The sequence below is a fragment of the Numida meleagris genome, chromosome Z, assembly GCF_002078875.1.
Source record: "Numida meleagris isolate 19003 breed g44 Domestic line chromosome Z, NumMel1.0, whole genome shotgun sequence".
Taxonomy (NCBI): Eukaryota; Metazoa; Chordata; class Aves; order Galliformes; family Numididae; genus Numida; species Numida meleagris.
Genome location: NC_034438.1, coordinates 40,282,207 through 40,296,338, shown reverse-complemented (window position 1 = coordinate 40,296,338; position 14,132 = coordinate 40,282,207). Strand labels below are relative to the sequence as shown.

General features: G+C 39.2%; 1 long non-coding RNA gene across 2 annotated transcripts in view; it reads left to right on the top strand.

Annotated features, from left to right (window-relative positions):
• The window catches only part of LOC110390162, a 38,532-nt gene extending 32,533 nt beyond the window's left edge, over positions 1 to 5,999 (top strand). For both annotated transcript variants that reach the window (XR_002433607.1, XR_002433608.1), the window contains exons 3-4: positions 3,443 to 3,563; positions 3,863 to 5,999. This is a non-coding gene — a long non-coding RNA (uncharacterized LOC110390162). The remainder of the gene's footprint in view (positions 1 to 3,442; positions 3,564 to 3,862) is intronic.

Here is a 14,132-nt window from a genome sequence, read left to right as displayed (position 1 = left end):
TGCCAAGTGCAACAAAATATTTAGATACATGCAAGCCAGCCAGGATCCATATCCTGTAATTAACATTCCACTGCAGTTCCTGACAGTTCTTCCTGATTCTCTTTAACCACTTTCAGAAGAACACCTGTTCACCTGCTTACCCGTTGATTTTACATGAAATGTTAAGCCTCTCTTACCTCAATCCCTCAAGCTCACATTTTATAAGATGAGAGTGACCATAATTATCTGCAAAATGTGAAAACAAATGGAACAGATTATACAATACATGGAGAGAGGAATTCCTTTGCTGCTGAAGTCTAAAAGAAATTTAGAAGTAGATGAACTGGGATCAAATGTAACTGATTTTGTCTTTTCTCCTCCTAGGATGGAATAAAAAATAGGGAGGGGCAAAATAATCATGATCTCATATTATGTAGGACTATTGGGTTTCTAAAAATAGATTTTATGTTATCAGAGAAAAGATGTTAAAGGAAAATGTAAATAAGAACAAAGAATAAACTAAAAAATGTCAGAAGAAAATAGAGTAAGATAAAGTCCTGCTCATGAGGAACTATCTGTTCTTTCATATCCTACTAAATTCATGAAAAGAATACTCTGCAAATTGAAATTTATTACAAGAAATTAGAACAGATGCTTTCTTATCTGAGTGTATCTTTGTCATGTGAAAGCAGCTATAAAATTTACCACTGTGAATACCTATCACAGTGATTCCTCTGAGGTCAATGAAAAATGATATCAAACTGCAATCAGGTTTGGTTTTGAATACAAGAAGGTATCTAGTTAATAATTCCAGTTAGTCACTAAACGTTCTCCATATTTTCAATAAAGTTTGATCCATATGAGTCTAGATTTGAAAGTTCAACTGAAAAGTCTTAGCTGCCACTGCTCAGCAGTTGATTTAATAGTAGAACATTCTGCAGAAGCAACTAAGGAGTCAAGATTAAAGCAATGTGAAGTTTCTTGATTTTACTGTATTTGGTTAAAGGTACTCCGATCTTTGGCAAGTCACCTTTTCTTGAGTAACACAAGATGATATTATTTACTTACCTTTCTGAGGAATCCTAAAGGAAGTTTTAGTTGCATTTCAATAAATATTTTATTGATGTGTTCCTTCAATGTGTCTCAGGAAGAAAAAGAGAAAAATATTGTTCAGTCCAGTGCTATTTTATGACAGTACCCTTTTTTTTTTTTTTTTTTTGTGTAGAATTGTGCAGTAACAGATAAGGAAAACTTCCTCATTCTCTCACACCAAGTTCAACCCTGAGCCCTGATTAATGTCTGCATTGTCGTATCACTGAAGGTACCTTATAAGCAATTGAGGAAAGATGGTGAATTATAATTTCAATAGGATCCGAGCAAACAACTTGAAGTTGCATCAGGAGAGGTTCAGGATTAGGGTTTTAGGGAAATGTTCTTCACTAAGAAGGTGTCAGGCAGTGGAACAGGCTCCTGCCTCCTGCCAGGTGCCCTAGCAGTGGACACGGTCCCTGGCTGCCAGACCAAGAAGCATTTGGACAAATCTCTCAGATGTAGGGTTTGAATTTTGGATGGTCTTGTTTGGAGACAGGGATTGTTCCTGATGACTCTTGTGGATCCCTTCCAACTCAGCATATTCTATGATTCTGTGATCCTATGATTTGGTCAAATCTAAAATTTTAATGGTGCTGTAAGTTTTATTTTGGAAATGATAGATTTTCTTAAATAGGTTTATCTTCACATGATATTTGCATGTTAATAAACTATGAAATACTTCTAAAATACATCTTTTACTGATTTCTAGCCATTTCTAGCTATTTCTAGCAATTTCTGACCATACATCTTTTACTGATTTCTAGGCTAATGTAACTTTTCCTGTCCTTAGTGACAGGATCCAAATGCTTTGTGTGATAAAGATAAATTACAGTTGGAAGAACTTCTGCTTCCAGGAAAATAATCTCTAGCTATGAGGTCTTTTGTTGCAAACGACTTCCTTTATTTATTTTGCTGTTATGCTCATAACAGCCATATTTTAGAAGTAGCCATTTGCTATCAAATCTTCAGGTGTCTTGAGGTTTGTGGCAGTAGAAAGGTGACTGATGCAGGAATGCAGTCTTTGGCAGACAGCTGTTGCCAGCTTCATTATCTTGATATGATTTCAACAGCAACAGGTGAAAGAGAGTAAGGCTCTTGCCTGAGGTTTAACATGCTGAAATTAAATAGCTTTTATTTTTTAATTATTTTTTTTATTTTTTATTTTTTTTCTGTAGGAAATATATTACAGTTTTGTTTCTTTTGTGAGATTATGGACATTGAAACATGGCCTCTGACCATAAACTTCTGTGTAAAGAATATACAGTGGATATCCCTAAAGAATAGATGTATGCTAATGATACTATGTGATTAGCATCATTTTCAAAGCAAACAGTATGTCAGAAATGCTTGGTTAGGACAAACAATGTGTCACACTGATGCAGATATGGAGGTTGGAATGGTACTTGCTGTGCAGAGATCCACAGGTACTTGGAGGATTCACTCTTCTCATTATCTTTGCTTGGAACAATCCATTGACAAAGCAAAACTGTGCATGTGTCTGGGATGCTGTCTTAGTAGACTTCTTGTTCCTCAAATGCACACTCTTTGAACAAAAAATTGTCAGTGAGTCAGATTTTCTCTGTGCTCTCCATCCTTCTATCCTCTCCCTGCCTATACAATCCCTGCTGGGACTCCCTCATGTCATCCTTGGAGATAATGTGAGGGTCTCCATCATATTATTGATGATTGGCTTGTTCTCTAACCATTTAATTCTCCCATAAATGTGACCTGAATTCTTCTCGATTAGAAAATCCTTCATGCACACCCCAGATCAAATCATTCTTGCTGCTAGTAAACCTTTACAGCAGAAAAAATACCACACCTTTAAAGTCCTTTATGGTTTGAAGGTTATTGCAATTGCTGTTATTACATCTACTGATGCATTTATTTATTTTCTATTTGAAAATCAAAACTGAAACCCCTCCTTATGATATGTTGTCTTGATAAAACTTTTATATGTAAAATACTTTTAAATTTATATTGCATGGAATATATTATTATTTAAGTGTATGTCATGCTTTTTCATGGGTAAGTTGAAATACTGTAATTGAAACATCAAGTGTAATTTTGAAATATAACTAGTTATGCAAGTCCTCTTAAAAATTGATTTAATGATTATGTATATAAGTTAGAGAATTAAAATTAGGAAAAAATATCAATAATCCCTTATATGTACGCGTGCAAGATTTTTATACTTGTATAGATTATTAACATATATGTGTAACTTTCATTTGTGGTAAGGTGCGAATGTCTTATACTAGAAATGATAGCAGAGGCTAAAAAAATTTCTTATAAAGCAAATAAATGCTTCTCACAGTTTAAGTAAACTGTTACTCTTGTCTGGAATGACTGACATTAATTCCTTTTGAAGGGTATAAACCATCACAGCTGAAAGGTGCTGTTGTTTCCTCATATTTGCTCACTGGAAAGGATGAACACAGTTTGGTCGCTGGATTCTCTGGAGGACTCAGGCAGGACTCATCACTGATTTGGTAGTTTTTTCTTTTAACTAGTCTGTAACTAGTATTTTACACATGGGTTGACTATCATCCATTTCTTTTCCAGTGGGTGCAGGCACTGCAAGAAGCATAGTCCCACTTTGCTTTTTCATATTACTCTTTTCCATATGTATTCAACCAGGAAAATACATATTTTGCATATCTGAAGTGTTTTCTTCCTGGAAATCTTAACATTTTGTCTTTTTTTTTTTAATGTTGATTTGCATATTTAACTTTTTATATAGATGGTTTAGATTTTTAAAAAGTGGTATTTTAGTCAAATTTCATTTCAGGTAAATGTTGCTACAAAGATGATGAAGAAGCAAGTGACATATAATTTTCTTCTTGAACAAGATGCCAAATCTCATCTAGCAAATGTGATATCAGAAGGCAGTAGCCAGCATATGATTCACATAATATATGTGATCATTATCCTCAAAAAATTGTCTTTCAGAACAACGATGTATGCATGTGTTGGTATACTGTTACCTAGTTGTAGATGGTATTCCACATACTCAAATGCTTTAGAGGAATATGCTTTCTAATTCAAGCACAATATTCACATTACTTACTCACAATTTATTGTGTACATACAAATAGTTGACCAGAACAGCATTCATGCAAATTTCTGTAACTATGAATGAAGACAATGTTGTATGGAAGGTTTACACATATGTGTTTTCCCATTCTAAGCTGAAATTTCTTTGATCTCCTCTGAGCCCATTGTATGTGTTTATGTATATCTAAATGTATATGCATGCATGCTACATACACACAAAGATTGGCATGGAAATGAATAGAAATGAGTCATTCCAGTGCAGATAACTTTCAGGGAATTTTTCTGAAGTGTTTGGTACAGACTTTCATGAGCAGTGGCTTCAGTTTCAATTGTGGATGATGGCTGCCTCCAAACTGAGAATTCTGGTTGAAAGAAGTAAATTTTCTTGGATCAATTCTTGGACCAAAAGTGTTTTGGGAAGTTGTATTAGAATTGAATTTGAATTTTAGGGTTGATGTGAGATTTTTTTTTCAGATTTCATTAAAATTAAGTTACTGTACTTGACATTTGACCAGAATCATTTGAAATTAGGATAAAGACAGTCTTCAGCATATCTGTGTCTGTATCTATGTCTGTGTTTCTATATACATACAAGTGTTCAGGTGACTGCAGTACCAAGGATAGTCTACATTCTCTACATGACTAGCTTGCGTGGTCTATTACATGCTAGCATTTACAAAGCTCTGTTTAGGAGATCTCATCAGATCAGCAGCTCAATTTTCTTTACAGCCTTTGAATAGTAGGCATATAAGCAAAAATCTTTGACTTGAGTTGTAACATAGTTATGTTATAGCACGATTTACTATTGTTTAGGTACAATTTAAAGCAAGGTTATAATTGCTGATTTTGAGACCTGGAGTTTGACAGTATACTGTGGTTTGGTTTCACAACACTGGAGAAACCTGTAAGCACAACTCATATTTCCCCTTCTTTCTTGCTGAGGCACCTAGAGATAGGGCTGTATCCTAAAATGCTGAGTGCAATGTTCTTCCAGTCCAGGTATTCTTCAGCTACTTACTCTCCTCAGGATTCTCTTCATCTCAGCCATGTAGAAAAATGTGACCATAGTTCTTCCACTGAGAATCCAGTGAAAGTTCACTTTAGGCTGTGATCCTCTGTTCTAATCACAGAATCACAGACTCACAGAATTATAGAGGTTGGAAGGGACCTCTAGAGATCATCGAGTCCAACCCCCCTGCCAAAGCAGGCTCCTTACAGCAGGCTGCAGCAATAGCATCACACTGCAGATTGATGTCCAGCTAATAATGCATACAACTCCTAGATCCATTCCCAAAATATTACTGTCTAGACAGTTATTTCTCAACCAGTTTGTGCAATTAATCGTATCTGCCTAAGTCTTTTTAATAAATACCAATTTGCTTCCTGTTTATTCTCCAAATTGTCAAGTATTTTTTTAACTGTGAGCCTGCTACTTCAATTGCTTGTATTTCTTCTCGAGTAGATATTGTCCACAAGTTAGATATATTAATAACAGTCCTAATTCCATCAAGTCAGTAGCAATAATTTGTATAGTTATGTACCTACAACAGATCCCCAGTTTGAGTTTAAATTGTAAGAAAATTGTCTTCAGTTATGGCAAGTTCACTAAGAGAACAGTTTGCCTACACAATGATAGCTTTGCAAAGATCACTTTTTTCCTTGGAGAATGTCATAGAAATCAATAACTAAATCTTTGATGACCCTAAAGTAAGATCCTTGAAGAAGAGAAGGCTGTGGGAAGACCTCATTGCAGCCTTTCAGTACTTGAAGAGAGCTTACTAGCAGGAGGTGGACTGACTTTTTGCACAGTCTGGTAGTGATAGGACAAGGGGGAATGGCTTTAACCTAAAAGAGGGTCGATTTAGGTTAGATGTTAGGAACAAATTTTTTACTCAGAGGGTGGAGGCGCACTGGAACATGTTGCCGAGAGAGGTTGTGGACGCCCCATCCCTTGAGGCATTCAAGGCCAGGCTGGATGGATCCTTGGGCAGCCTGATCTGGTGGGCAGCAACTCTGACCATGACAGGGAGGTTGGAACTGGATGATATTTAATTCCTTTCCAGCCTAAGCCATTCTATGATTCTTTGATGAGTACATACCCACTGCTGATGCTGTTTCTCCTCATCTATCCACAGTGTAATAGCTGCTTACTTGGTAAAAATAACTTCAGAATACTTTCTGTCATATTTGAATGTGATTTACCAACTTAAAAGAAGAATAATTTATATATCATTAATCATAGACTGATTTACAGTTAGTTTCCTCAGTCATTCAGGCAAAGGCAGATAGTTTCCCTGGCATTTTATTAAATCTGTTGCAGTTTTGTTTGCACATAATTATTTGCACAATCAAGATATTTTCATTTTTTAAAAATAAAGTTGGTATTTTTCAGTAGTAAAAAAAACTGCTTTATTTTTTAAAAATTTACAGAGAACAAGCTAGTGCCATACATTTATTATAGGTCCACCTCTTGCTTAGTTGTGGATCTTAGTATTCTGTTTGATAAAATTGAAACTTTTTAATGAAAGAATTATTTACATTTAAAAACAAGATCACCTTCTCTGATGGAGATTATGTCTGTTACAGATTTCAGAGCTTTGAACTGAGAGAAACTAACATGCATTATGAATATACCCTCTTTTCATCATGATTCCATCCTTTAAGAAGCTAAGAGCCTTCTAATTAAGATACAGAGAGCAGAATAGGTAAAAGAGTAAAAAAATCTCTCATTACATTTTCAATTTCCTATCCTGAATTGCAGTGTATTAGGATTCTGTTCTGTGTTTCACATGTATCTATAGTACTTTGTTTCTTACTGCATTTACGTTTCTTTAATAGAGTTCAGTGCTGTAAGACTACCCATTTTATTCATGATGTTGTTCAGTCATGTATAGTTGACGTGAACTTTTCAGTTAATCCTGAACATTATTTTTCCTGTGATGAAAATGAATTAAATTTTGTGTTGACTACATATGCTTTTGGTAATTATACTTCACTTGCTGCTGTGCCTAATAAAATATAGGGATCACTTTAATGGACTTTTATGCCTAGGAGTGCCTTTTACTTTGATGAAATGGCTCTCTGCTATTGGATTGTACATGGATGGCTCTCTGCATTTGAAAACATTAAACAAAAAGTGTTTCCATTTATGCTGTATTACTTATCAATTAGTTAGGTGACGTGAATATTCTAACTCAGAAATCATCAACTTGTTTTCCAAGATTGACTGCTCTCATCTGATATTTCAAAAGAAGGTAAGTAAATGTTATTATTTATTTTCAATATTGAAATTATTTTTCCAATACTTTATTAGGCTACACTAGCTATTCTAACCATTCAAGAGATTTCAGAAGAAAAAATGCTTAGCTCTGATCCCATGCAGCTAGCATACTGTTTTGGGAGCTGAATTTTTATGTAACAACATTTCTTGAAAGTAAGGTGGAATGTACTTGCATTGCATTTGGCAAGGGCCAAATGGAAAAATGTCGCTTTCCTACTGTTTTCCTCTCTCAGGATATCTGTGTCATCACATCATTATGTACTGGAGAAAGCAGACTGTCATCTTTCCGTATCCCTTCCACATACTTCCTTGTAGTCCTCTTGCTCAGCTTTGGAAGTCACTAAGGCAGAACTCAGCTTTAATGTGTTGTGGTGATTGGAATATTTATGCAGTTCAAAGTGTTTTTATTACAGTTGAGTCTAGGAAACTTTGAACTTATGAACCTCAATATAAATGTCTTCTGGAGGTTATCCTTATTACCTTTAAGGATCTTAGGTATCTTTTTAACAACTTTGTTGGTGACATGCACAATGGGATTGAGTGTCACTCAGCAGCTCTGCTGATGACACCAAACTGAGTGATGCAGTTGGCATGCTGGAGGGAAGGGACGCCATTCAGAGTGAACTGGACAGGCTTGAGAGGTGGGCCTGGCACACCTCGTGAAATTCAACAAGGACAAGTGCAAGATCCTTCACCTGTGTTGAGGCAAGCCAAAGTGTGAATATAGGTTGGGCAGAAAATAGATAGCTGCCCTGTGGAGATGGGCTTGGGGGTATTGGTGGATAAAAATCTGAATGTGTGCTGGCAGTGTGTTCTTGCAGCTCAGAAGGCCAAGTGTCTCCAGGGCTGCACCAAAAGAGGGGTGGCCAGCAGGAGGAGGAAGGTGATTGTTCTCCTCTACTCTGCCCTTGTAAGGCCCCATCTGAAATACTGCATCCAGGCCAGGGCACTTAGTACAAGAAAGACATGGAGCTATTGGAGCAAATCCAGAGGAGGCCACAAAGTGGACCACACAGATAGAGCTGCCAACAAATATTTGGAAATTGTTTTTTTAAAGAAGCTTCTTGGAAATCTTGCACTATTTGGTCAAACCGTAAGTATTCAGAATATTACTTCTATTCTGTCTGAATGGAAAGAAGAAATTACTAAGTACCTGGCTCAGTGCCACATGTTGTCTGTTGTATGCTTACAGTTTCTTTTAAGTAAACATTTACATTGGTGAACTACATGGAATATATGCATTTTTTAAAGCTGCAGTGGAACCACAAGGTAAAGACCTGTAATTTCCCCATTAGTGTTACTTTTCAAGGATGATTCTCTTGAATTATGGCATTGTTATCATAGTTGAAGTAGTAGTCATGCAGACTTGCAAATTTATAACTTTTTGTCTGTCAAGGTCCATCGTGTGGTTTTGAATGCATTCTCCTTTCTTTTAAGATTTTAAGCATAAAAACCATTCCAAAGAGCAAACATCTTTTCTGCCTTTTACTATTAAATTGTGAATTGTTTCCAAATTCTCTGCACTTACCAATACAGCCAAAGGTTTACATGTGTGAATAGATTAATACATATTTTGCCTTTTAAAAACCCAGAGTTTTAAGTCTTCCCATTTTCCACAAACAAAATAGAAAATAGGAACATGTACTGTTAAGCTAGCTATCAGTAGCTAACATATAGCCAGAGCCAAATATTATCCTTGCAGTCAATGAAATTATCTGTCTTGCCTGGATATTGTCAGCTCAAGTAGACTTTTGGATCTTATAAACTTATGTTGACCCTATTGATCCGGAAAATACATTTTTTTTCTTCACTGAATGCTACTGTCAGAGAGCAACTTTCAGTGCTAATTTAATTAAAGAAATGCTTACAACAGAGTTCACCCAATTAATAGCCACATTCTGTCAATTAAAAAAACCCACCAAATCAATGTCATCAGAATTTGTTTTAATTTCTCAGTTGTTATTAGTTACAATTTTACATGTATGCTTTCTGTGGATTTGTTTATGCTTTTACTTTCCTACTTTGTTGAAAAACATTCTACTTTTGTTTAAATTGGCAATTAACTGACTTGTTGTCAATTTTAATCTCATTCCTTGGATTGCAATAAATGAGTAAAATTCAGTACTTAGAGGTAACTATATATTTTGAAAATAAGCACTAATTATAAAAATCTTAATTGAAAATAAGCTCTTACAGCTTACTGCTAGAGGCATATGATTTGTAGTGCAGTATGTGCTTATGTTAAAATAGCACACTAATGAAAAAACCCAACCTAAAATGAGAATGACGAGTCTATTCCAAGCCTCACATTACACTTGAGGTAGACCAGTAAATTCCTCATTGCCCCTACTTTTCCTAAGTTCTTAGTTGCTGCGCGTTGAATTACTGTAATCAAGCAGGCCTGAGATCTGCTGATGGGTCTGTCCTGTCTCAAAGGGGGAAACACATCCTTGCCTAGGAGCTGGCAGGGCTTATAAAGAGGGCTTTAAACTAGAGAGGAAGGGAGAAGGGGATAAAACCAGCCCTGCAGGAGGTGTGCCTAGGCGAGCATCGGGATTAGGGGTGAGGCAAGGGGCTCAGTTGAAGTGTGTCTATGCCAATGCCCGCAGCATGAGCAACAAACAGGAGGAGCTGGAAGCTTTCGTGCAGCAGGCAAACTATGACTTAGTTGCCATTACGGAAACATGGTGGGATCGCTCCCATGACTGGAGTGCTACGACGGATAGCTACAAGCTCTTCAGAAAGGATAGGCAAGGAAGGAGGGGTGATGGCGTGGCTTTCTATGTTAGAGACTGTTTTGATGTTATTGAGCTTGCAACTGGGGAAGATAACGTTGAATCTCTGTGGGTTAGGATCAAAGGAAAGGCTGAAAAGCAGACATACTGGTGAGGGTCTGTTATAGATTGCCTAACCAGGATGAAGAGACAGATGAGGCGTTCTATGAACAGCTGGCTGAAGTTGCGCGATCGCCAGCCCTTGTCCTCATGGGGGACTTAAACTTCCCTGATATATGCTGGGAATACAACACGGCACAGAAGAAGCAGTCTAGGAGGTTTCTAGAGTGTATGGAAGATAACTTCCTTCTGCAGGTGGTCAGAGAACCTACCAGGGGAGGTGCCCTGCTAGACCTGCTGTTTACAAACAGGGAAGGTCTGGTGGGAGACGTGGAAGTTGGGGGCTGCCTTGGACAGAGCGACCATGAAATGGTAGAGTTCTCAATTCTTGGTGGAACCAGGAGAGGGGACAGCAAAACTGCTACCTTGGACTTTCGGAGGGCAGACTTTGAATTGTTCAGGAGACTGGTAGGGAGGGTCCCTTGGGATTTGGTCCTGGAGGGTAAAGGGGTCCAAGAAGGCTGGTTGCTCCTCAAGAAGGAAGTCCTGAAGGTGCAGGAACAGGCTGTCCCCCTGAGCTGAAAGATGAGCCGGCGGGGAAGGAGACCGGCATGGATGAACATGGAGCTTTTCCTGAGGCTCCAGGAGAAAAAGAGAATCTACCTCCTGTGGAAGAAGGGACAGGCAACTCGGGGAGAGTACAAAGAGGTTGTTAGGATGTGCAGGGAGAAAATTAGAAAGGCAAAGGCCCAGCTCAAACTAAGCTTGGCTGCTGGGATAAAAGGGAACAAGAAACTCTTCTTCAAATATATTAACAGTAAGAGGAGGACCAAGGAGAATCTCCATTCTTTACTGGATGAGGCTGGGAATGTGGCCACTGAGGACAATGAAAAGGCTGAGGTTCTCAATGCCTTTTTTACATCTGTCTTTAAAAGCCAGACCAGTTGTCCTCAGAGTACTCTACTCTCTGACCCGGAAGTCTCGGATGGGAAGTGGAATAAACCCCCCATGATTCCAAGAGGAAATGGTCAGAGACCTACTTCTCCACCTGGACTGCCACAAGTCCATGGGGCCAGACGAGATCCACCTGAGAGTACTGAGGGAGCTGGTGGAGGAGATAGCCAAGCCGCTTTCCATCATCTATCGGCATTCCTGGTCAACTGGAGAGGTCCCAGAAGACTGGAGGCTTGCCAACGTGACTCCCATCTACAAGAAGGGTCGTAAGGAGGATCCAGGGAACTACAGGCCTGTAAGCTTGACCTCGGTACCAGGGAAGGTTATGGAGCAGATTGTCCTGAGGTAGATCATGCAACATTTGCAGGACAACCGGGGATCAGGCCCAGCCAGCATGGGTTTGTGAGGGGCAGGTCCTGCTTGACCAACCTGATCTCCTTCTATGATCAAGTGACCCGTCTGGTGGATGAGGGAAAGGCTGTTGATGTGGTCTACCTAGACTTCAGCAAAGCCTTTGACACTGTCTCCCACAGTATACTCCTGGAGAAACTGGCAGCCTGTGGCTTGGACAGGTACGCTCTTTGCTGGGTAAGGAGCTGGCTGGAGGGCCAGGCCCAGAGAGTGGTGGTGAATGGAGTTAAATCTAGCTGGCGACCGGTCATGAGTGGTGTACCTCAACGGTTGGTGCTGGGGCCTGTCCTCTTCAATATCTTTATTGATGACCTGGATGAGGGCACTGAGAGCACCCTCAGTAAGTTTGCAGACGACACCAAGCTGGCAGGAAGCGTCAATCTGCCTTGGGGTAGCGAGGCCCTACAGAGAGATCTGGACAGGCTGGATCTCTGGGCTGAAGCCGATGGGATGAGGTTCAACAAGACCAAGTACCGTGTCCTGCAATTTGGCTGCAACAACCCCAGGCAATGCTACAGGCTTGGGGCAGAGTGGCTAGAAGGTTGTGTGGAGGAAATGGACCTGGGGGTATTGGTCAATGCTCAGCTGAGCATGAGCCAGCAGTGTGCCCAGGTGGCCAAGAAGGCCAATGGCATCCTGGCTTGTATCAGAAATAGTGTTGCCAGTAGGAGTACGGAGGTCATTGTCCCTCTGTACTCAGCACTGGTGAGGCCGCACCTCGAGTACTGTGTCCAGTTTTGGGCCCCTCACTGCAAGAAGGACATTGATGCCCTGGAGCGTGTTCAGAGGAGGGTGACAAAGCTGGTGAGGGATCTGGAGCACAGGCCTTACGAGGAGTGGCTGAGGGAGCTGGGATTGTTCAGTCTGGAGAGGAGGAGGCTCAGGGGAGACCTTATCGCTCTCTATAACTACCTGAAGGGAGATTGTAGTGAGCTGGGGGTCAGCCTCTTCTCTCTTGTAACTAGTGACAGGATGAGGGGGAATGGCCTCAAGTTGTGCCAGGGTAGCTTTAGGCTGGACATTAGGAAGTACTACTTTTCTGAAAGAGTGGTCAGGCGCTGGAATGGGCTGCCCAGGGAGGTGGTTGAGTCATCATGCGTGGAGGTGTTCAAGAAACATTTAGATATAGTGATGAGAGACATGGTTTAGTGGGGTTATTGGTGGTAGGTGGATGGTTGGACTGGATGATCTTGTAGGTCTTTTCCAAACTAGCTAATTCTATGATTCTATGATTCTATGAATTTATCTCAGTTTTATTAATGTTTATATAAAGAACTCTTTTTAAAAAAAAATTAGATAGAAAAATCAGCTTCTATTTTCTTATTTAATGATGATGGAATAATTTTGTTTATTCCTGTTGATATGCCCTAATTTCTTCCTTACATTTAAGTATCTTTTCGCTGTTTAAATGTTTCAGACCATATAGTAAATTCTGATTCTTCAGGACATGTTGATTTAAATCAAGACTTCTCATGTTTTCTTTCAAGCTTGTTACTGCAAAAACCTGAGGTCCAAGATGTCATTAACTCAAATGTAAATAAAGAATGTTCAAGCCACAGTTCAGAATGCATACAGCATATCTTGAAGGAGTGGGACTACAGCCTCCAAAGTAGACTAGCACATGAAAAATTGTTCTGTTAGGAAGAAGTTTACCAATTAGAAATTACCAAACCTTTTCATCTTTTACTTCATTAGTTTGAACTAAAAGCTGGAAGAATAGGTTTTTTTTTTGTTTTGTTTTGTTTTGTTTTGTTACGTAATCTCTCTTGCTTAAACCTGAACCTGCTGATGTAGTGACAAAATTCTTGATGCACCTGGAAATCTTCTTTCTTACACATAGACAGGTTCAAGTTCCATTACCAAACCCACACAATTGCAATGGGGCAGCTGTTAAAAAAACACTTACCACTTCTTACCACCATGTAAAATGGGAACTGTGAAGAAGGAGGGACTTCTTTTTCTTTAACTTAGTCATCAATATATTTTTATATTCACAGAATCATAGAGTAGCTTGGGTTGGAAGATACATTAAAGACTATCCAGTTCCAAACCCCTGCCATTGGCGGGGTTGTGAATCACTAGATTATACTGTCCAGGATGCTATCCAGCCTGGCCTTGAATACCTACAGGAATGTGGGCATCCACAGCTGCTCTGAGGAGCCTGTGCCAGTGCCTCACCACTCTCTGAGTAAAGAATTTCTTCATAACATTTAATCTAAATCTTCCCTCTTTTATTTTAAAACCATTCTTCCTTGTCTGATCACTATCAGACAATGTAAAAAGTTGGTTCCCCCTCCTATTTATAAGCTCCAAATCAAGTACTGGAACTGCAGTGAAGTATCCAACAAGCCCAGGACCCTCAACTTTTCTTTGTAAGAGAGATTCTTCAGCCCTCTGAATATCCTCATGGCTTCCTCTGGACCCACTTGAACAGCTCCATATCTTTCTTTGCTGGGGACCACAGGCCTGGACACAATATTCCAGATGGGGCCTCATGAGGGCCTAGTAGAGGAGGACAATCACCT